A 24704-nucleotide genomic window follows, 5' to 3' on the forward strand; every position below is an offset into this window, starting at 1 on the left:
CACGTCTTTACAATACATTTGGGTGAATATAAAAGGTCGTAAAAAAATTTTGAAATACAGGTGATGAATCCGCTAAATATCGTCTTAAGTCATTTCTATTAAACTAATCATACTTTTTATATTTTTAACGTTAAGTTCACATTATTTTACATCTAAAAAACGTGTTTACAATACATTTGGGTGAATACAAAAAATAGAAAAAAATTTTGGTAAAAAATGGTGATAATTCCGCTAAATATCGTTTAAAGTCATTTGTATTGAACTAATCATACTTTTTATATTTTTATCGTTAAGTTCACATTATTTTACATCTAAAACACGTATTTACAATACATTTGGGTGAATACAAAAAATAGAAAAAAAATTTGGGAAAAAATTTGGTAAAAAATGGTGATAATTCCGCTAAATATCGTTTAAAGTCATTTGTATTGAACTAATCATACTTTTTATATTTTTATCGTTAAGTTCACACAATTTTACATCTAAAACACGTCTTTACAATACATTTGGGTGAATATAAAAGGTCGTAAAAAAATTTTGAAATACAGGTGATGAATCCGCTAAATATCGTCTTAAGTCATTTCTATTAAACTAATCATACTTTTTATATTTTTAACGTTAAGTTCACATTATTTTACATCTAAAACACGTATTTACAATACATTTGGGTGAATACAAAAAATAGAAAAAAAATTTGGGAAAAAATTTGGTAAAAAATGGTGATAATTCCGCTAAATATCGTTTAAAGTCATTTGTATTGAACTAATCATACTTTTTATATTTTTATCGTTAAGTTCACATAATTTTACATCTAAAACACGTCTTTACAATACATTTGGGTGAATAAAAAAGGTCGTAAAAAAATTTTGAAATACAGGTGATGAATCCGCTAAATATCGTCTTAAGTCATTTCTATTAAACTAATCATACTTTTTATATTTTTAACGTTAAGTTCACATTATTTTACATCTAAAAAACGTGTTTACAATACATTTGGGTGAATACAAAAAATAGAAAAAAAATTTGGTAAAAAATGGTGATAATTCCGCTAAATATCGTTTAAAGTCATTTGTATTGAACTAATCATACTTTTTATATTTTTATCGTTAAGTTCACATTATTTTACATCTAAAACACGTATTTACAATACATTTGGGTGAATATGAAAGGTCGTAAAAAAATTTTGAAATACAGGTGATGAATCCGCTAAATATCGTCTTAAGTCATTTCTATTAAACTAATCATACTTTTTATATTTTTAACGTTAAGTTCACATTATTTTACATCTAAAACACGTATTTACAATACATTTGGGTGAATACAAAAAATAGAAAAAAAATTTGGGAAAAAATTTGGTAAAAAATGGTGATAATTCCGCTAAATATCGTTTAAAGTCATTTGTATTGAACTAATCATACTTTTTATATTTTTATCGTTAAGTTCACATAATTTTACATCTAAAACACGTCTTTACAATACATTTGGGTGAATATAAAAGGTCGTAAAAAAATTTTGAAATACAGGTGATGAATCCGCTAAATATCGTCTTAAGTCATTTCTATTAAACTAATCATACTTTTTATATTTTTAACGTTAAGTTCACATTATTTTACATCTAAAACACGTGTTTACAATACATTTGGGTGAATACAAAAAATAGAAAAAAAATTGGGTAAAAAATGGTGATAATTCCGCTAAATATCGTTTAAAGTCATTTGTATTGAACTAATCATACTTTTTATATTTTTAACGTTAAGTTCACATTATTTTACATCTAAAACACGTCTTTACAATACATTTGGGTGAATATAAAAGGTCGTAAAAAAATTTTGAAATACAGGTGATGAATCCGCTAAATATCGTCTTAAGTCATTTCTATTAAACTAATCATACTTTTTATATTTTTAACGTTAAGTTCACATTATTTTACATCTAAAAAACGTGTTTACAATACATTTGGGTGAATACAAAAAATAGAAAAAAATTTTGGTAAAAAATGGTGATAATTCCGCTAAATATCGTTTAAAGTCATTTGTATTGAACTAATCATACTTTTTATATTTTTATCGTTAAGTTCACATTATTTTACATCTAAAACACGTATTTACAATACATTTGGGTGAATACAAAAAATAGAAAAAAAATTTGGGAAAAAATTTGGTAAAAAATGGTGATAATTCCGCTAAATATCGTTTAAAGTCATTTGTATTGAACTAATCATACTTTTTATATTTTTATCGTTAAGTTCACACAATTTTACATCTAAAACACGTCTTTACAATACATTTGGGTGAATATAAAAGGTCGTAAAAAAATTTTGAAATACAGGTGATGAATCCGCTAAATATCGTCTTAAGTCATTTCTATTAAACTAATCATACTTTTTATATTTTAACGTTAAGTTCACATTATTTTACATCTAAAACACGTGTTTACAATACATTTGGGTGAATACAAAAAATAGAAAAAAAATTTGGGAAAAAATTGGGTAATAAATGGTGATAATTCCGCTAAATATCGTTTACAGTCATTTGTATTGAACTAATCATACTTTTTATATTTTTATCGTTATGTTCACATTATTTTACATCTAAAACACGTATTTACAATACATTTGGGTGAATACAAAAAATAGATAAAAAATTTGGGAAAAAATTTGGTAAAAAATGGTGATAATTCCGCTAAATATCGTTTAAAGTCATTTGTATTGAACTAATCATACTTTTTATATTTTTATCGTTAAGTTCACATAATTTTACATCTAAAACACGTCTTTACAATACATTTGGGTGAATATAAAAGGTCGTAAAAAAATTTTGAAATACAGGTGATGAATCCGATAAATATCGTCTTAAGTCATTTCTATTAAACTAATCATACTTTTTATATTTTTAACGTTAAGTTCACATTATTTTACATCTAAAAAACGTGTTTACAATACATTTGGGTGAATACAAAAAATAGAAAAAAAATTTGGTAAAAAATGGTGATAATTCCGCTAAATATCGTTTAAAGTCATTTGTATTGAACTAATCATACTTTTTATATTTTTATCGTTATGTTCACATTATTTTACATCTAAAACACGTATTTACAATACATTTGGGTGAATACAAAAAATAGATAAAAAATTTGGGAAAAAATTTGGTAAAAAATGGTGATAATTCCGCTAAATATCGTTTAAAGTCATTTGTATTGAACTAATCATACTTTTTATATTTTTATCGTTAAGTTCACATAATTTTACATCTAAAACACGTCTTTACAATACATTTGGGTGAATATAAAAGGTCGTAAAAAAATTTTGAAATACAGGTGATGAAACCGCTAAATATCGTCTTAAGTCATTTCTATTAAACTAATCATACTTTTTATATTTTTAACGTTAAGTTCACATTATTTTACATCTAAAACACGTGTTTACAATACATTTGGGTGAATACAAAAAATAGAAAAAAAATTTGGTAAAAAATGGTGATAATTCCGCTAAATATCGTTTAAAGTCATTTGTATTGAACTAATCATACTTTTTATATTTTTATCGTTAAGTTCACATTATTTTACATCTAAAACACGTATTTACAATACATTTGGGTGAATACAAAAAATAGAAAAAAAATTTGGGAAAAAATTTGGTAAAAAATGGTGATAATTCCGCTAAATATCGTTTAAAGTCATTTGTATTGAACTAATCATACTTTTTATATTTTTATCGTTAAGTTCACACAATTTTACATCTAAAACACGTCTTTACAATACATTTGGGTGAATATAAAAGGTCGTAAAAAAATTTTGAAATACAGGTGATGAATCCGCTAAATATCGTCTTAAGTCATTTCTATTAAACTAATCATACTTTTTATATTTTAACGTTAAGTTCACATTATTTTACATCTAAAACACGTGTTTACAATACATTTGGGTGAATACAAAAAATAGAAAAAAAATTTGGGAAAAAATTGGGTAATAAATGGTGATAATTCCGCTAAATATCGTTTACAGTCATTTGTATTGAACTAATCATACTTTTTATATTTTTATCGTTATGTTCACATTATTTTACATCTAAAACACGTATTTACAATACATTTGGGTGAATACAAAAAATAGATAAAAAATTTGGGAAAAAATTTGGTAAAAAATGGTGATAATTCCGCTAAATATCGTTTAAAGTCATTTGTATTGAACTAATCATACTTTTTATATTTTTATCGTTAAGTTCACATAATTTTACATCTAAAACACGTCTTTACAATACATTTGGGTGAATATAAAAGGTCGTAAAAAAATTTTGAAATACAGGTGATGAATCCGATAAATATCGTCTTAAGTCATTTCTATTAAACTAATCATACTTTTTATATTTTTAACGTTAAGTTCACATTATTTTACATCTAAAAAACGTGTTTACAATACATTTGGGTGAATACAAAAAATAGAAAAAAAATTTGGTAAAAAATGGTGATAATTCCGCTAAATATCGTTTAAAGTCATTTGTATTGAACTAATCATACTTTTTATATTTTTATCGTTATGTTCACATTATTTTACATCTAAAACACGTATTTACAATACATTTGGGTGAATACAAAAAATAGATAAAAAATTTGGGAAAAAATTTGGTAAAAAATGGTGATAATTCCGCTAAATATCGTTTAAAGTCATTTGTATTGAACTAATCATACTTTTTATATTTTTATCGTTAAGTTCACATAATTTTACATCTAAAACACGTCTTTACAATACATTTGGGTGAATATAAAAGGTCGTAAAAAAATTTTGAAATACAGGTGATGAATCCGCTAAATATCGTCTTAAGTCATTTCTATTAAACTAATCATACTTTTTATATTTTTAACGTTAAGTTCACATTATTTTACATCTAAAACACGTATTTACAATACATTTGGGTGAATACAAAAAATAGAAAAAAAATTTGGGAAAAAATTTGGTAAAAAATGGTGATAATTCCGCTAAATATCGTTTAAAGTCATTTGTATTGAACTAATCATACTTTTTATATTTTTATCGTTAAGTTCACATAATTTTACATCTAAAACACGTCTTTACAATACATTTGGGTGAATAAAAAAGGTCGTAAAAAAATTTTGAAATACAGGTGATGAATCCGCTAAATATCGTCTTAAGTCATTTCTATTAAACTAATCATACTTTTTATATTTTTAACGTTAAGTTCACATTATTTTACATCTAAAAAACGTGTTTACAATACATTTGGGTGAATACAAAAAATAGAAAAAAAATTTGGTAAAAAATGGTGATAATTCCGCTAAATATCGTTTAAAGTCATTTGTATTGAACTAATCATACTTTTTATATTTTTATCGTTAAGTTCACATTATTTTACATCTAAAACACGTATTTACAATACATTTGGGTGAATATAAAAGGTCGTAAAAAAATTTTGAAATACAGGTGATGAATCCGCTAAATATCGTCTTAAGTCATTTCTATTAAACTAATCATACTTTTTATATTTTTAACGTTAAGTTCACATTATTTTACATCTAAAACACGTATTTACAATAGATTTGGGTGAATACAAAAAATAGAAAAAAAATTTGGGAAAAAATTTGGTAAAAAATGGTGATAATTCCGCTAAATATCGTTTAAAGTCATTTGTATTGAACTAATCATACTTTTTATATTTTTATCGTTAAGTTCACATAACTTTACATCTAAAACACGTATTTACAATACATTTGGGTGAATATAAAAGGTCGTAAAAAAATTTTGAAATACAGGTGATGAATCCGCTAAATATCGTCTTAAGTCATTTCTATTAAACTAATCATACTTTTTATATTTTTAACGTTAAGTTCACATTATTTTACATCTAAAACACGTGTTTACAATACATTTGGGTGAATACAAAAAATAGAAAAAAAATTGGGTAATAAATGGTGATAATTCCGCTAAATATCGTTTACAGTCATTTGTATTGAACTAATCATACTTTTTATATTTTTATCGTTATGTTCACATTATTTTACATCTAAAACACGTATTTACAATACATTTGGGTGAATACAAAAAATAGATAAAAAATTTGGGAAAAAATTTGGTAAAAAATGGTGATAATTCCGCTAAATATCGTTTAAAGTCATTTGTATTGAACTAATCATACTTTTTATATTTTTATCGTTAAGTTCACATAATTTTACATCTAAAACACGTCTTTACAATACATTTGGGTGAATATAAAAGGTCGTAAAAAAATTTTGAAATACAGGTGATGAAACCGCTAAATATCGTCTTAAGTCATTTCTATTAAACTAATCATACTTTTTATATTTTTAACGTTAAGTTCACATTATTTTACATCTAAAACACGTGTTTACAATACATTTGGGTGAATACAAAAAATAGAAAAAAAATTTGGTAAAAAATGGTGATAATTCCGCTAAATATCGTTTAAAGTCATTTGTATTGAACTAATCATACTTTTTATATTTTTATCGTTAAGTTCACATTATTTTACATCTAAAACACGTATTTACAATACATTTGGGTGAATACAAAAAATAGAAAAAAAATTTGGGAAAAAATTTGGTAAAAAATGGTGATAATTCCGCTAAATATCGTTTAAAGTCATTTGTATTGAACTAATCATACTTTTTATATTTTTATCGTTAAGTTCACACAATTTTACATCTAAAACACGTCTTTACAATACATTTGGGTGAATATAAAAGGTCGTAAAAAAATTTTGAAATACAGGTGATGAATCCGCTAAATATCGTCTTAAGTCATTTCTATTAAACTAATCATACTTTTTATATTTTAACGTTAAGTTCACATTATTTTACATCTAAAACACGTGTTTACAATACATTTGGGTGAATACAAAAAATAGAAAAAAAATTTGGGAAAAAATTGGGTAATAAATGGTGATAATTCCGCTAAATATCGTTTACAGTCATTTGTATTGAACTAATCATACTTTTTATATTTTTATCGTTATGTTCACATTATTTTACATCTAAAACACGTATTTACAATACATTTGGGTGAATACAAAAAATAGATAAAAAATTTGGGAAAAAATTTGGTAAAAAATGGTGATAATTCCGCTAAATATCGTTTAAAGTCATTTGTATTGAACTAATCATACTTTTTATATTTTTATCGTTAAGTTCACATAATTTTACATCTAAAACACGTCTTTACAATACATTTGGGTGAATATAAAAGGTCGTAAAAAAATTTTGAAATACAGGTGATGAATCCGATAAATATCGTCTTAAGTCATTTCTATTAAACTAATCATACTTTTTATATTTTTAACGTTAAGTTCACATTATTTTACATCTAAAAAACGTGTTTACAATACATTTGGGTGAATACAAAAAATAGAAAAAAAATTTGGTAAAAAATGGTGATAATTCCGCTAAATATCGTTTAAAGTCATTTGTATTGAACTAATCATACTTTTTATATTTTTATCGTTATGTTCACATTATTTTACATCTAAAACACGTATTTACAATACATTTGGGTGAATACAAAAAATAGATAAAAAATTTGGGAAAAAATTTGGTAAAAAATGGTGATAATTCCGCTAAATATCGTTTAAAGTCATTTGTATTGAACTAATCATACTTTTTATATTTTTATCGTTAAGTTCACATAATTTTACATCTAAAACACGTCTTTACAATACATTTGGGTGAATATAAAAGGTCGTAAAAAAATTTTGAAATACAGGTGATGAATCCGCTAAATATCGTCTTAAGTCATTTCTATTAAACTAATCATACTTTTTATATTTTTAACGTTAAGTTCACATTATTTTACATCTAAAACACGTATTTACAATACATTTGGGTGAATACAAAAAATAGAAAAAAAATTTGGGAAAAAATTTGGTAAAAAATGGTGATAATTCCGCTAAATATCGTTTAAAGTCATTTGTATTGAACTAATCATACTTTTTATATTTTTATCGTTAAGTTCACATAATTTTACATCTAAAACACGTCTTTACAATACATTTGGGTGAATAAAAAAGGTCGTAAAAAAATTTTGAAATACAGGTGATGAATCCGCTAAATATCGTCTTAAGTCATTTCTATTAAACTAATCATACTTTTTATATTTTTAACGTTAAGTTCACATTATTTTACATCTAAAAAACGTGTTTACAATACATTTGGGTGAATACAAAAAATAGAAAAAAAATTTGGTAAAAAATGGTGATAATTCCGCTAAATATCGTTTAAAGTCATTTGTATTGAACTAATCATACTTTTTATATTTTTATCGTTAAGTTCACATTATTTTACATCTAAAACACGTATTTACAATACATTTGGGTGAATATAAAAGGTCGTAAAAAAATTTTGAAATACAGGTGATGAATCCGCTAAATATCGTCTTAAGTCATTTCTATTAAACTAATCATACTTTTTATATTTTTAACGTTAAGTTCACATTATTTTACATCTAAAACACGTATTTACAATAGATTTGGGTGAATACAAAAAATAGAAAAAAAATTTGGGAAAAAATTTGGTAAAAAATGGTGATAATTCCGCTAAATATCGTTTAAAGTCATTTGTATTGAACTAATCATACTTTTTATATTTTTATCGTTAAGTTCACATAACTTTACATCTAAAACACGTATTTACAATACATTTGGGTGAATATAAAAGGTCGTAAAAAAATTTTGAAATACAGGTGATGAATCCGCTAAATATCGTCTTAAGTCATTTCTATTAAACTAATCATACTTTTTATATTTTTAACGTTAAGTTCACATTATTTTACATCTAAAACACGTGTTTACAATACATTTGGGTGAATACAAAAAATAGAAAAAAAATTGGGTAATAAATGGTGATAATTCCGCTAAATATCGTTTACAGTCATTTGTATTGAACTAATCATACTTTTTATATTTTTATCGTTATGTTCACATTATTTTACATCTAAAACACGTATTTACAATACATTTGGGTGAATACAAAAAATAGATAAAAAATTTGGGAAAAAATTTGGTAAAAAATGGTGATAATTCCGCTAAATATCGTTTAAAGTCATTTGTATTGAACTAATCATACTTTTTATATTTTTATCGTTAAGTTCACATAATTTTACATCTAAAACACGTCTTTACAATACATTTGGGTGAATAAAAAAGGTCGTAAAAAAATTTTGAAATACAGGTGATGAATCCGCTAAATATCGTCTTAAGTCATTTCTATTAAACTAATCATACTTTTTATATTTTTAACGTTAAGTTCACATTATTTTACATCTAAAACACGTATTTACAATACATTTGGGTGAATACAAAAAATAGAAAAAAAATTTGGGAAAAAATTTGGTAAAAAATGGTGATAATTCCGCTAAATATCGTTTAAAGTCATTTGTATTGAACTAATCATACTTTTTATATTTTTATCGTTAAGTTCACATTATTTTACATCTAAAACACGTATTTACAATACATTTGGGTGAATATAAAAGGTCGTAAAAAAATTTTGAAATACAGGTGATGAATCCGCTAAATATCGACTTAAGTCATTTCTATTAAACTAATCATACTTTTTATATTTTTAACGTTAAGTTCACATTATTTTACATCTAAAACACGTATTTACAATACATTTGGGTGAATACAAAAAATAGAAAAAAAATTTGGGAAAAAATTTGGTAAAAAATGGTGATAATTCCGCTAAATATCGTTTAAAGTCATTTGTACTGAACTAATCATACTTTTTATATTTTTATCGTTAAGTTCACATTATTTTACATCTAAAACACGTCTTTACAATACATTTGGGTGAATATAAAAGGTCCAAAAAAAATTTTGAAATACAGGTGATGAATCCGCTAAATATCGACTTAAGTCATTTCTATTAAACTAATCATACTTTTTATATTTTTAACGTTAAGTTCACATTATTTTACATCTAAAACACGTGTTTACAATACATTTGTTTGAATACAAAAAATAGAAAAAAAATTGGGTAATAAATGGTGATAATTCCGCTAAATATCGTTTACAGTCATTTGTATTGAACTAATCATACTTTTTATATTTTTATCGTTATGTTCACATTATTTTACATCTAAAACACGTATTTACAATACATTTGGGTGAATACAAAAAATAGATAAAAAATTTGGGAAAAAATTTGGTAAAAAATGGTGATAATTCCGCTAAATATCGTTTAAAGTCATTTGTATTGAACTAATCATACTTTTTATATTTTTATCGTTAAGTTCACATAATTTTACATCTAAAACACGTCTTTACAATACATTTGGGTGAATATAAAAGGTCGTAAAAAAATTTTGAAATACAGGTGATGAATCCGATAAATATCGTCTTAAGTCATTTCTATTAAACTAATCATACTTTTTATATTTTTAACGTTAAGTTCACATTATTTTACATCTAAAAAACGTGTTTACAATACATTTGGGTGAATACAAAAAATAGAAAAAAAATTTGGTAAAAAATGGTGATAATTCCGCTAAATATCGTTTAAAGTCATTTGTATTGAACTAATCATACTTTTTATATTTTTATCGTTATGTTCACATTATTTTACATCTAAAACACGTATTTACAATACATTTGGGTGAATACAAAAAATAGATAAAAAATTTGGGAAAAAATTTGGTAAAAAATGGTGATAATTCCGCTAAATATCGTTTAAAGTCATTTGTATTGAACTAATCATACTTTTTATATTTTTATCGTTAAGTTCACATAATTTTAAATCTAAAACACGTCTTTACAATACATTTGGGTGAATATAAAAGGTCGTAAAAAAATTTTGAAATACAGGTGATGAATCCGCTAAATATCGTCTTAAGTCATTTCTATTAAACTAATCATACTTTTTATATTTTTAACGTTAAGTTCACATTATTTTACATCTAAAACACGTATTTACAATACATTTGGGTGAATACAAAAAATAGAAAAAAAATTTGGGAAAAAATTTGGTAAAAAATGGTGATAATTCCGCTAAATATCGTTTAAAGTCATTTGTATTGAACTAATCATACTTTTTATATTTTTATCGTTAAGTTCACATAATTTTACATCTAAAACACGTCTTTACAATACATTTGGGTGAATAAAAAAGGTCGTAAAAAAATTTTGAAATACAGGTGATGAATCCGCTAAATATCGTCTTAAGTCATTTCTATTAAACTAATCATACTTTTTATATTTTTAACGTTAAGTTCACATTATTTTACATCTAAAAAACGTGTTTACAATACATTTGGGTGAATACAAAAAATAGAAAAAAAATTTGGTAAAAAATGGTGATAATTCCGCTAAATATCGTTTAAAGTCATTTGTATTGAACTAATCATACTTTTTATATTTTTATCGTTAAGTTCACATTATTTTACATCTAAAACACGTATTTACAATACATTTGGGTGAATATAAAAGGTCGTAAAAAAATTTTGAAATACAGGTGATGAATCCGCTAAATATCGTCTTAAGTCATTTCTATTAAACTAATCATACTTTTTATATTTTTAACGTTAAGTTCACATTATTTTACATCTAAAACACGTATTTACAATACATTTGGGTGAATACAAAAAATAGAAAAAAAATTTGGGAAAAAATTTGGTAAAAAATGGTGATAATTCCGCTAAATATCGTTTAAAGTCATTTGTATTGAACTAATCATACTTTTTATATTTTTATCGTTAAGTTCACATTATTTTACATCTAAAACACGTATTTACAATACATTTGGGTGAATATAAAAGGTCGTAAAAAAATTTTGAAATACAGGTGATGAATCCGCTAAATATCGACTTAAGTCATTTCTATTAAACTAATCATACTTTTTATATTTTTAACGTTAAGTTCACATTATTTTACATCTAAAACACGTATTTACAATACATTTGGGTGAATACAAAAAATAGAAAAAAAATTTGGGAAAAAATTTGGTAAAAAATGGTGATAATTCCGCTAAATATCGTTTAAAGTCATTTGTACTGAACTAATCATACTTTTTATATTTTTATCGTTAAGTTCACATTATTTTACATCTAAAACACGTCTTTACAATACATTTGGGTGAATATAAAAGGTCCAAAAAAAATTTTGAAATACAGGTGATGAATCCGCTAAATATCGACTTAAGTCATTTCTATTAAACTAATCATACTTTTTATATTTTTAACGTTAAGTTCACATTATTTTACATCTAAAACACGTGTTTACAATACATTTGTTTGAATACAAAAAATAGAAAAAAAATTGGGTAATAAATGGTGATAATTCCGCTAAATATCGTTTACAGTCATTTGTATTGAACTAATCATACTTTTTATATTTTTATCGTTATGTTCACATTATTTTACATCTAAAACACGTATTTACAATACATTTGGGTGAATACAAAAAATAGATAAAAAATTTGGGAAAAAATTTGGTAAAAAATGGTGATAATTCCGCTAAATATCGTTTAAAGTCATTTGTATTGAACTAATCATACTTTTTATATTTTTATCGTTAAGTTCACATAATTTTACATCTAAAACACGTCTTTACAATACATTTGGGTGAATAAAAAAGGTCGTAAAAAAATTTTGAAATACAGGTGATGAATCCGCTAAATATCGTCTTAAGTCATTTCTATTAAACTAATCATACTTTTTATATTTTTAACGTTAAGTTCACATTATTTTACATCTAAAAAACGTGTTTACAATACATTTGGTTGAATACAAAAAATAGAAAAAAAATTTGGTAAAAAATGGTGATAATTCCGCTAAATATCGTTTAAAGTCATTTGTATTGAACTAATCATACTTTTTATATTTTTATCGTTAAGTTCACATTATTTTACATCTAAAACACGTATTTACAATACATTTGGGTGAATATAAAAGGTCGTAAAAAAATTTTGAAATACAGGTGATGAATCCGCTAAATATCGTCTTAAGTCATTTCTATTAAACTAATCATACTTTTTATATTTTTAACGTTAAGTTCACATTATTTTACATCTAAAACACGTGTTTACAATACATTTGGGTGAATACAAAAAATAGAAAAAAAATTTGGGAAAAAATTGGGTAAAAAATGGTGATAATTCCGCTAAATATCGTTTAAAGTCATTTGTATTGAACTAATCATACTTTTTATATTTTTATCGTTAAGTTCACATAATTTTACATCTAAAACACATCTTTACAATACATTTGGGTGAATATAAAAGGTCGTAAAAAAATTTTGAAATACAGGTGATGAATCCGCTAAATATCGTCTTAAGTCATTTCTATTAAACTAATCATACTTTTTATATTTTTAACGTTAAGTTCACATTATTTTACATCTAAAACACGTGTTTACAATACATTTGGGTGAATACAAAAAATAGAAAAAAAATTGGGTAATAAATGGTGATAATTCCGCTAAATATCGTTTACAGTCATTTGTATTGAACTAATCATACTTTTTATATTTTTATCGTTATGTTCACATTATTTTACATCTAAAACACGTATTTACAATACATTTGGGTGAATACAAAAAATAGATAAAAAATTTGGGAAAAAATTTGGTAAAAAATGGTGATAATTCCGCTAAATATCGTTTAAAGTCATTTGTATTGAACTAATCATACTTTTTATATTTTTATCGTTAAGTTCACATTATTTTACATCTAAAACACGTATTTACAATACATTTGGGTGAATATAAAAGGTCGTAAAAAAATTTTGAAATACAGGTGATGAATCCGCTAAATATCGTCTAAAGTCATTTCTATTAAACTAATCATACTTTTTATATTTTTAACGTTAAGTTCACATTATTTTACATCTAAAACACGTGTTTACAATACATTTGGGTGAATACAAAAAATAGAAAAAAAAATTCGGAAAAAATTGGGTAAAAAATGGTGATAATTCCGCTAAATATCGTTTAAAGTCATTTGTATTGAACTAATCATACTTTTTATATTTTTATCGTTAAGTTCACATAATTTTACATCTAAAACACGTCTTTACAATACATTTGGGTGAATAAAAAAGGTCGTAAAAAAATTTTGAAATACAGGTGATGAATCCGCTAAATATCGTCTTAAGTCATTTCTATTAAACTAATCATACTTTTTATATTTTTAACGTTAAGTTCACATTATTTTACATCTAAAAAACGTGTTTACAATACATTTGGGTGAATACAAAAAATAGAAAAAAAATTTGGGAAAAAATTTGGTAAAAAATGGTGATAATTCCGCTAAATATCGTTTAAAGTCATTTGTATTGAACTAATCATACTTTTTATATTTTTATCGTTAAGTTCACATTATTTTACATCTAAAACACGTATTTACAATACATTTGGGTGAATATAAAAGGTCGTAAAAAAATTTTGAAATACAGGTGATGAATCCGCTAAATATCGACTTAAGTCATTTCTATTAAACTAATCATACTTTTTATATTTTTAACGTTAAGTTCACATTATTTTACATCTAAAACACGTATTTACAATACATTTGGGTGAATACAAAAAATAGAAAAAAAATTTGGGAAAAAATTTGGTAAAAAATGGTGATAATTCCGCTAAATATCGTTTAAAGTCATTTGTACTGAACTAATCATACTTTTTATATTTTTATCGTTAAGTTCACATTATTTTACATCTAAAACACGTCTTTACAATACATTTGGGTGAATATAAAAGGTCCAAAAAAAATTTTGAAATACAGGTGATGAATCCGCTAAATATCGACTTAAGTCATTTCTATTAAACTAATCATACTTTTTATATTTTTAACGTTAAGTTCACATTATTTTACATCTAAAACACGTGTTTACAATACATTTGTTTGAATACAAAAAATAGAAAAAAAATTGGGTAATAAATGGTGATAATTCCGCTAAATATCGTTTACAGTCATTTGTATTGAACTAATCATACTTTTTATATTTTTATCGTTATGTTCACATTATTTTACATCTAAAACACGTATTTACAATACATTTGGGTGAATACAAAAAATAGATAAAAAATTTGGGAAAAAATTTGGTAAAAAATGGTGATAATTCCGCTAAATATCGTTTAAAGTCATTTGTATTGAACTAATCATACTTTTTATATTTTTATCGTTAAGTTCACATAATTTTACATCTAAAACACGTCTTTACAATACATTTGGGTGAATAAAAAAGGTCGTAAAAAAATTTTGAAATACAGGTGATGAATCCGCTAAATATCGTCTTAAGTCATTTCTATTAAACTAATCATACTTTTTATATTTTTAACGTTAAGTTCACATTATTTTACATCTAAAAAACGTGTTTACAATACATTTGGTTGAATACAAAAAATAGAAAAAAAATTTGGTAAAAAATGGTGATAATTCCGCTAAATATCGTTTAAAGTCATTTGTATTGAACTAATCATACTTTTTATATTTTTATCGTTAAGTTCACATTATTTTACATCTAAAACACGTATTTACAATACATTTGGGTGAATATAAAAGGTCGTAAAAAAATTTTGAAATACAGGTGATGAATCCGCTAAATATCGTCTTAAGTCATTTCTATTAAACTAATCATACTTTTTATATTTTTAACGTTAAGTTCACATTATTTTACATCTAAAACACGTGTTTACAATACATTTGGGTGAATACAAAAAATAGAAAAAAAATTTGGGAAAAAATTGGGTAAAAAATGGTGATAATTCCGCTAAATATCGTTTAAAGTCATTTGTATTGAACTAATCATACTTTTTATATTTTTATCGTTAAGTTCACATAATTTTACATCTAAAACACATCTTTACAATACATTTGGGTGAATATAAAAGGTCGTAAAAAAATTTTGAAATACAGGTGATGAATCCGCTAAATATCGTCTTAAGTCATTTCTATTAAACTAATCATACTTTTTATATTTTTAACGTTAAGTTCACATTATTTTACATCTAAAACACGTGTTTACAATACATTTGGGTGAATACAAAAAATAGAAAAAAAATTGGGTAATAAATGGTGATAATTCCGCTAAATATCGTTTACAGTCATTTGTATTGAACTAATCATACTTTTTATATTTTTATCGTTATGTTCACATTATTTTACATCTAAAACACGTATTTACAATACATTTGGGTGAATACAAAAAATAGATAAAAAATTTGGGAAAAAATTTGGTAAAAAATGGTGATAATTCCGCTAAATATCGTTTAAAGTCATTTGTATTGAACTAATCATACTTTTTATATTTTTATCGTTAAGTTCACATTATTTTACATCTAAAACACGTATTTACAATACATTTGGGTGAATATAAAAGGTCGTAAAAAAATTTTGAAATACAGGTGATGAATCCGCTAAATATCGTCTAAAGTCATTTCTATTAAACTAATCATACTTTTTATATTTTTAACGTTAAGTTCACATTATTTTACATCTAAAACACGTGTTTACAATACATTTGGGTGAATACAAAAAATAGAAAAAAAAATTCGGAAAAAATTGGGTAAAAAATGGTGATAATTCCGCTAAATATCGTTTAAAGTCATTTGTATTGAACTAATCATACTTTTTATATTTTTATCGTTAAGTTCACATAATTTTACATCTAAAACACGTCTTTACAATACATTTGGGTGAATATAAAAGGTCGTAAAAAAATTTTGAAATACAGGTGATGAATCCGCTAAATATCGTCTTAAGTCATTTCTATTAAACTAATCATACTTTTTATATTTTTAACGTTAAGTTCACATTATTTTACATCTAAAACACGTGTTTACAATACATTTGGGTGAATACAAAAAATAGAAAAAAAATTGGGTAAAAAATGGTGATAATTCCGCTAAATATCGTTTAAAGTCATTTGTATTGAACTAATCATACTTTTTATATTTTTATCGTTAAGTTCACATAATTTTACATCTAAAACACGTCTTTACAATACATTTGGGTGAATATAAAAGGTCGTAAAAAAATTTTGAAATACAGGTGATGAATCCGCTAAATATCGTCTTAAGTCATTTCTATTAAACTAATCATACTTTTTATATTTTTATCGTTAAGTTCACATTATTTTACATCTAAAACACGTATTTACAATACATTTGGGTGAAAACAAAAAATAGAAAAAAAATTTGGGAAAAAATTTGGTAAAAAATGGTGATAATTACGCTAAATATCGTTTAAAGTCATTTGTATTGAACTAATCATACTTTTTATATTTTTATCGTTAAGTTCACATAATTTTACATCTAAAACACGTCTTTACAATACATTTGGGTGAATATAAAAGGTCGTAAAAAAATTTTGAAATACAGGTGATGAATCCGCTAAATATCGTCTTAAGTCATTTCTATTAAACTAATCATACTTTTTATATTTTTATCGTTAAGTTCACATAATTTTACATCTAAAACACGTCTTTACAATACATTTGGGTGAATATAAAAGGTCGTAAAAAAATTTTGAAATACAGGTGATGAATCCGCTAAATATCGTCTTAAGTCATTTCTATTAAACTAATCATACTTTTTATATTTTTAACGTTAAGTTCACATTATTTTACATCTAAAACACGTGTTCACAATACATTTGGGTGAATACAAAAAATAGAAAAAAAATTTGGGAAAAAATTGGGTAATAAATGGTGATAATTCCGCTAAATATCGTTTAAAGTCATTTGTATTGAACTAATCATACTTTTTATATTTTTATCGTTAAGTTCACATAATTTTACATCTAAAACACGTCTTTACAATACATTTGGGTGAATATAAAAGGTCGTAAAAAAATTTTGAAATACAGGTGATGAATCCGCTAAATATCGTCTTAAGTCATTTCTATTAAACTAATCATACTTTTTATATTTTTAACGTTAAGTTCACATTATTTTACATCTAAAAAACGTCTTTACAATACATTTGGGTGAATATAAAAGGTCCAAAAAAAATTTTGAAATACAGGTGATGAATCCGCTAAATATCGACTTAAGTCATTTCTATTAAACTAATCATACTTTTTATATTTTTAACGTTAAGTTCACATTATTTTACATCTAAAACACGTGTTTACAATACATTTGTTTGAATACAAAAAATAGAAAAAAAATTGGGTAATAAATGGTGATAATTCCGCTAAATATCGTTTACAGTCATTTGTATTGAACTAATCATACTTTTTATATTTTTATCGTTATGTTCACATTATTTTACATCTAAAACACGTATTTACAATACATTTGGGTGAATACAAAAAATAGATAAAAAATTTGGGAAAAAATTTGGTAAAAAATGGTGATAATTCCGCTAAATATCGTTTAAAGTCATTTGTATTGAACTAATCATACTTTTTATATTTTTATCGTTAAGTTCACATAATTTTACATCTAAAACACGTCTTTACAATACATTTGGGTGAATATAAAAGGTCGTAAAAAAATTTTGAAATACAGGTGATGAATCCGCTAAATATCGTCTTAAGTCATTTCTATTAAACTAATCATACTTTTTATATTTTTATCGTTAAGTTCACATAATTTTACATCTAAAACACGTCTTTACAATACATTTGGGTGAATATAAAAGGTCGTAAAAAAATTTTGAAATACAGGTGATGAATCCGCTAAATATCGTCTTAAGTCATTTCTATTAAACTAATCATACTTTTTATATTTTTAACGTTAAGTTCACATTATTTTACATCTAAAACACGTGTTCACAATACATTTGGGTGAATACAAAAAATAGAAAAAAAATTTGGGAAAAAATTGGGTAATAAATGGTGATAATTCCGCTAAATATCGTTTAAAGTCATTTGTATTGAACTAATCATACTTTTTATATTTTTATCGTTAAGTTCACATAATTTTACATCTAAAACACGTCTTTACAATACATTTGGGTGAATATAAAAGGTCGTAAAAAAATTTTGAAATACAGGTGATGAATCCGCTAAATATCGTCTTAAGTCATTTCTATTAAACTAATCATACTTTTTATATTTTTAACGTTAAGTTCACATTATTTTACATCTAAAAAACGTCTTTACAATACATTTGGGTGAATATAAAAGGTCCAAAAAAAATTTTGAAATACAGGTGATGAATCCGCTAAATATCGACTTAAGTCATTTCTATTAAACTAATCATACTTTTTATATTTTTAACGTTAAGTTCACATTATTTTACATCTAAAACACGTGTTTACAATACATTTGTTTGAATACAAAAAATAGAAAAAAAATTGGGTAATAAATGGTGATAATTCCGCTAAATATCGTTTACAGTCATTTGTATTGAACTAATCATACTTTTTATATTTTTATCGTTATGTTCACATTATTTTACATCTAAAACACGTATTTACAATACATTTGGGTGAATACAAAAAATAGATAAAAAATTTGGGAAAAAATTTGGTAAAAAATGGTGATAATTCCGCTAAATATCGTTTAAAGTCATTTGTATTGAACTAATCATACTTTTTATATTTTTATCGTTAAGTTCACATAATTTTACATCTAAAACACGTCTTTACAATACATTTGGGTGAATACAAAAAATAGAAAAAAAATTTGGGAAAAAATTGGGTAATAAATGGTGATAATTCCGCTAAATATCGTTTAAAGTCATTTGTATTGAACTAATCATACTTTTTATATTTTTATCGTTAAGTTCACATAATTTTACATCTAAAACACGTCTTTACAATACATTTGGGTGAATATAAAAGGTCGTAAAAAAATTTTGAAATACAGGTGATGAATCCGCTAAATATCGTCTTAAGTCATTTCTATTAAACTAATCATACTTTTTATATTTTTAACGTTAAGTTCACATTATTTTACATCTAAAACACGTGTTTACAATACATTTGGGTGAATACAAAAAATAGAAAAAAAAATTGGGTAAAAAATGGTGATAATTCCGCTAAATATCGTTTAAAGTCATTTGTATTGAACTAATCATACTTTTTATATTTTTATCGTTAAGTTCACATAATTTTACATCTAAAACACGTCTTTACAATACATTTGGGTGAATATAAAAGGTCGTAAAAAAATTTTGAAATACAGGTGATGAATCCGCTAAATATCGTCTTAAGTCATTTCTATTAAACTAATCATACTTTTTATATTTTTAACGTTAAGTTCACATTATTTTACATCTAAAACACGTGTTTACAATACATTTGGGTGAATACAAAAAATAGAAAAAAAATTGGGTAAAAAATGGTGATAATTCCGCTAAATATCGTTTAAAGTCATTTGTATTGAACTAATCATACTTTTTATATTTTTATCGTTAAGTTCACATAATTTTACATCTAAAACACGTCTTTACAATACATTTGGGTGAATATAAAAGGTCGTAAAAAAATTTTGAAATACAGGTGATGAATCCGCTAAATATCGTCTTAAGTCATTTCTATTAAACTAATCATACTTTTTATATTTTTATCGTTAAGTTCACATTATTTTACATCTAAAACACGTATTTACAATACATTTGGGTGAAAACAAAAAATAGAAAAAAAATTTGGGAAAAAATTTGGTAAAAAATGGTGATAATTACGCTAAATATCGTTTAAAGTCATTTGTATTGAACTAATCATACTTTTTATATTTTTATCGTTAAGTTCACATAATTTTACATCTAAAACACGTCTTTACAATACATTTGGGTGAATATAAAAGGTCGTAAAAAAATTTTGAAATACAGGTGATGAATCCGCTAAATATCGTCTTAAGTCATTTCTATTAAACTAATCATACTTTTTATATTTTTAACGTTAAGTTCACATTATTTTACATCTAAAACACGTGTTCACAATACATTTGGGTGAATACAAAAAATAGAAAAAAAATTTGGGAAAAAATTGGGTAATAAATAGTGATAATTCCGCTAAATATCGTTTAATGTCATTTGTATTGAACTAATCATACTTTTTATATTTTTATCGTTATGTTCACATTATTTTACATCTAAAACACGTCTTTACAATACATTTGGGTGAATATAAAAGGTCGTAAAAAAATTTTGAAATACAGGTGATGAATCCGCTAAATATCGTCTAAAGTCATTTCTATTAAACTAATCATACTTTTTATATTTTTAACGTTAAGTTCACATTATTTTACATCTAAAACACGTGTTTACAATACATTTGGGTGAATACAAAAAATAGAAAAAAAAATTGGGAAAAAATTGGGTAAAAAATGGTGATAATTCCGCTAAATATCGTTTAAAGTCATTTGTATTGAACTAATCATACTTTTTATATTTTTATCGTTAAGTTCACATAATTTTACATCTAAAACATGTCTTTACAATACATTTGGGTGAATATAAAAGGTCGTAAAAAAATTTTGAAATACAGGTGATGAATCCGCTAAATATCGTCTTAAGTCATTTCTATTAAACTAATCATACTTTTTATATTTTTAACGTTAAGTTCACATTATTTTACATCTAAAACACGTGTTCACAATACATTTGGGTGAATACAAAAAATAGAAAAAAAATTTGGGAAAAAATTGGGTAATAAATGGTGATAATTCCGCTAAATATCGTTTAAAGTCATTTGTATTGAACTAATCATACTTTTTATATTTTTATCGTTAAGTTCACATAATTTTACATCTAAAACACGTCTTTACAATACATTTGGGTGAATATAAAAGGTCGTAAAAAAATTTTGAAATACAGGTGATGAATCCGCTAAATATCGTCTTAAGTCATTTCTATTAAACTAATCATACTTTTTATATTTTTAACGTTAAGTTCACATTATTTTACATCTAAAACACGTGTTTACAATACATTTGGGTGAATACAAAAAATAGAAAAAAAAATTGGGAAAAAATTGGGTAAAAAATGGTGATAATTCCGCTAAATATCGTTTAAAGTCATTTGTATTGAACTAATCATACTTTTTATATTTTTATCGTTAAGTTCACATAATTTTACATCTAAAACACGTCTTTACAATACATTTGGGTGAATATAAAAGGTCGTAAAAAAATTTTGAAATACAGGTGATGAATCCGCTAAATATCGTCTTAAGTCATTTCTATTAAACTAATCATACTTTTTATATTTTTAACGTTAAGTTCACATTATTTTACATCTAAAACACGTGTTTACAATACATTTGGGTGAATACAAAAAATAGAAAAAAAATTGGGTAAAAAATGGTGATAATTCCGCTAAATATCGTTTAAAGTCATTTGTATTGAACTAATCATACTTTTTATATTTTTATCGTTAAGTTCACATAATTTTACATCTAAAACACGTCTTTACAATACATTTGGGTGAATATAAAAGGTCGTAAAAAAATTTTGAAATACAGGTGATGAATCCGCTAAATATCGTCTTAAGTCATTTCTATTAAACTAATCATACTTTTTATATTTTTATCGTTAAGTTCACATTATTTTACATCTAAAACACGTATTTACAATACATTTGGGTGAAAACAAAAAATAGAAAAAAAATTTGGGAAAAAATTTGGTAAAAAATGGTGATAATTACGCTAAATATCGTTTAAAGTCATTTGTATTGAACTAATCATACTTTTTATATTTTTATCGTTAAGTTCACATAATTTTACATCTAAAACACGTCTTTACAATACATTTGGGTGAATATAAAAGGTCGTAAAAAAATTTTGAAATACAGGTGATGAATCCGCTAAATATCGTCTTAAGTCATTTCTATTAAACTAATCATACTTTTTATATTTTTAACGTTAAGTTCACATTATTTTACATCTAAAACACGTGTTCACAATACATTTGGGTGAATACAAAAAATAGAAAAAAAATTTGGGAAAAAATTGGGTAATAAATATTGATAATTCCGCTAAATATCGTTTAATGTCATTTGTATTGAACTAATCATACTTTTTATATTTTTATCGTTATGTTCACATTATTTTACATCTAAAACACGTCTTTACAATACATTTGGGTGAATATAAAAGGTCGTAAAAAAATTTTGAAATACAGGTGATGAATCCGCTAAATATCGTCTAAAGTCATTTCTATTAAACTAATCATACTTTTTATATTTTTAACGTTAAGTTCACATTATTTTACATCTAAAACACGTGTTTACAATACATTTGGGTGAATACAAAAAATAGAAAAAAAAATTGGGAAAAAATTGGGTAAAAAATGGTGATAATTCCGCTAAATATCGTTTAAAGTCATTTGTATTGAACTAATCATACTTTTTATATTTTTTTCGTTAAGTTCACATAATTTTACATCTAAAACACGTCTTTACAATACATTTGGGTGAATATAAAAGGTCGTAAAAAAATTTTGAAATACAGGTGATGAATCCGCTAAATATCGTCTTAAGTCATTTCTATTAAACTAATCATACTTTTTATATTTTTAACGTTAAGTTCACATTATTTTACATCTAAAACACGTGTTCACAATACATTTGGGTGAATACAAAAAATAGAAAAAAAATTTGGGAAAAAATTGGGTAATAAATGGTGATAATTCCGCTAAATATCGTTTAAAGTCATTTGTATTGAACTAATCATACTTTTTATATTTTTATCGTTAAGTTCACATAATTTTACATCTAAAACACGTCTTTACAATACATTTGGGTGAATATAAAAGGTCGTAAAAAAATTTTGAAATACAGGTGATGAATCCGCTAAATATCGTCTTAAGTCATTTCTATTAAACTAATCATACTTTTTATATTTTTAACGTTAAGTTCACATTATTTTACATCTAAAAAACGGGTTTACAATACATTTGGGTGAATACAAAAAATAGAAAAAAATTTTGGTAAAAAATGGTGATAATTCCGCTAAATATCGTTTAAAGTCATTTGTATTGAACTAATCATACTTTTTATATTTTTAACGTTAAGTTCACATTATTTTACATCTAAAACACGTGTTTACAATACATTTGGGTGAATACAAAAAATAGAAAAAAAAATTGGGAAAAAATTGGGTAAAAAATGGTGATAATTCCGCTAAATATCGTTTAAAGTCATTTGTATTGAACTAATCATACTTTTTATATTTTTATCGTTAAGTTCACATAATTTTACATCTAAAACACGTCTTTACAATACATTTGGGTGAATATAAAAGGTCGTAAAAAAATTTTGAAATACAGGTGATGAATCCGCTAAATATCGTCTAAAGTCATTTCTATTAAACTAATCATACTTTTTATATTTTTAACGTTAAGTTCACATTATTTTACATCTAAAACACGTGTTTACAATACATTTGGGTGAATACAAAAAATAGAAAAAAAAATTGGGAAAAAATTGGGTAAAAAATGGTGATAATTCCGCTAAATATCGTTTAAAGTCATTTGTATTGAACTAATCATACTTTTTATATTTTTATCGTTATGTTCACATTATTTTACATCTAAAACACGTCTTTACAATACATTTGGGTGAATATAAAAGGTCGTAAAAAAATTTTGAAATACAGGTGATGAATCCGCTAAATATCGTCTAAAGTCATTTCTATTAAACTAATCATACTTTTTATATTTTTAACGTTAAGTTCACATTATTTTACATCTAAAACACGTGTTTACAATACATTTGGGTGAATACAAAAAATAGAAAAAAAAATTGGGAAAAAATTGGGTAAAAAATGGTGATAATTCCGCTAAATATCGTTTAAAGTC

This window comes from Diuraphis noxia, unplaced genomic scaffold, assembly GCF_037042655.1.
Source record: "Diuraphis noxia isolate RWA-SAM2 unplaced genomic scaffold, SU_Dnox_SAM2 contig0010, whole genome shotgun sequence".
NCBI lineage: Eukaryota > Metazoa > Arthropoda > Insecta > Hemiptera > Aphididae > Diuraphis > Diuraphis noxia.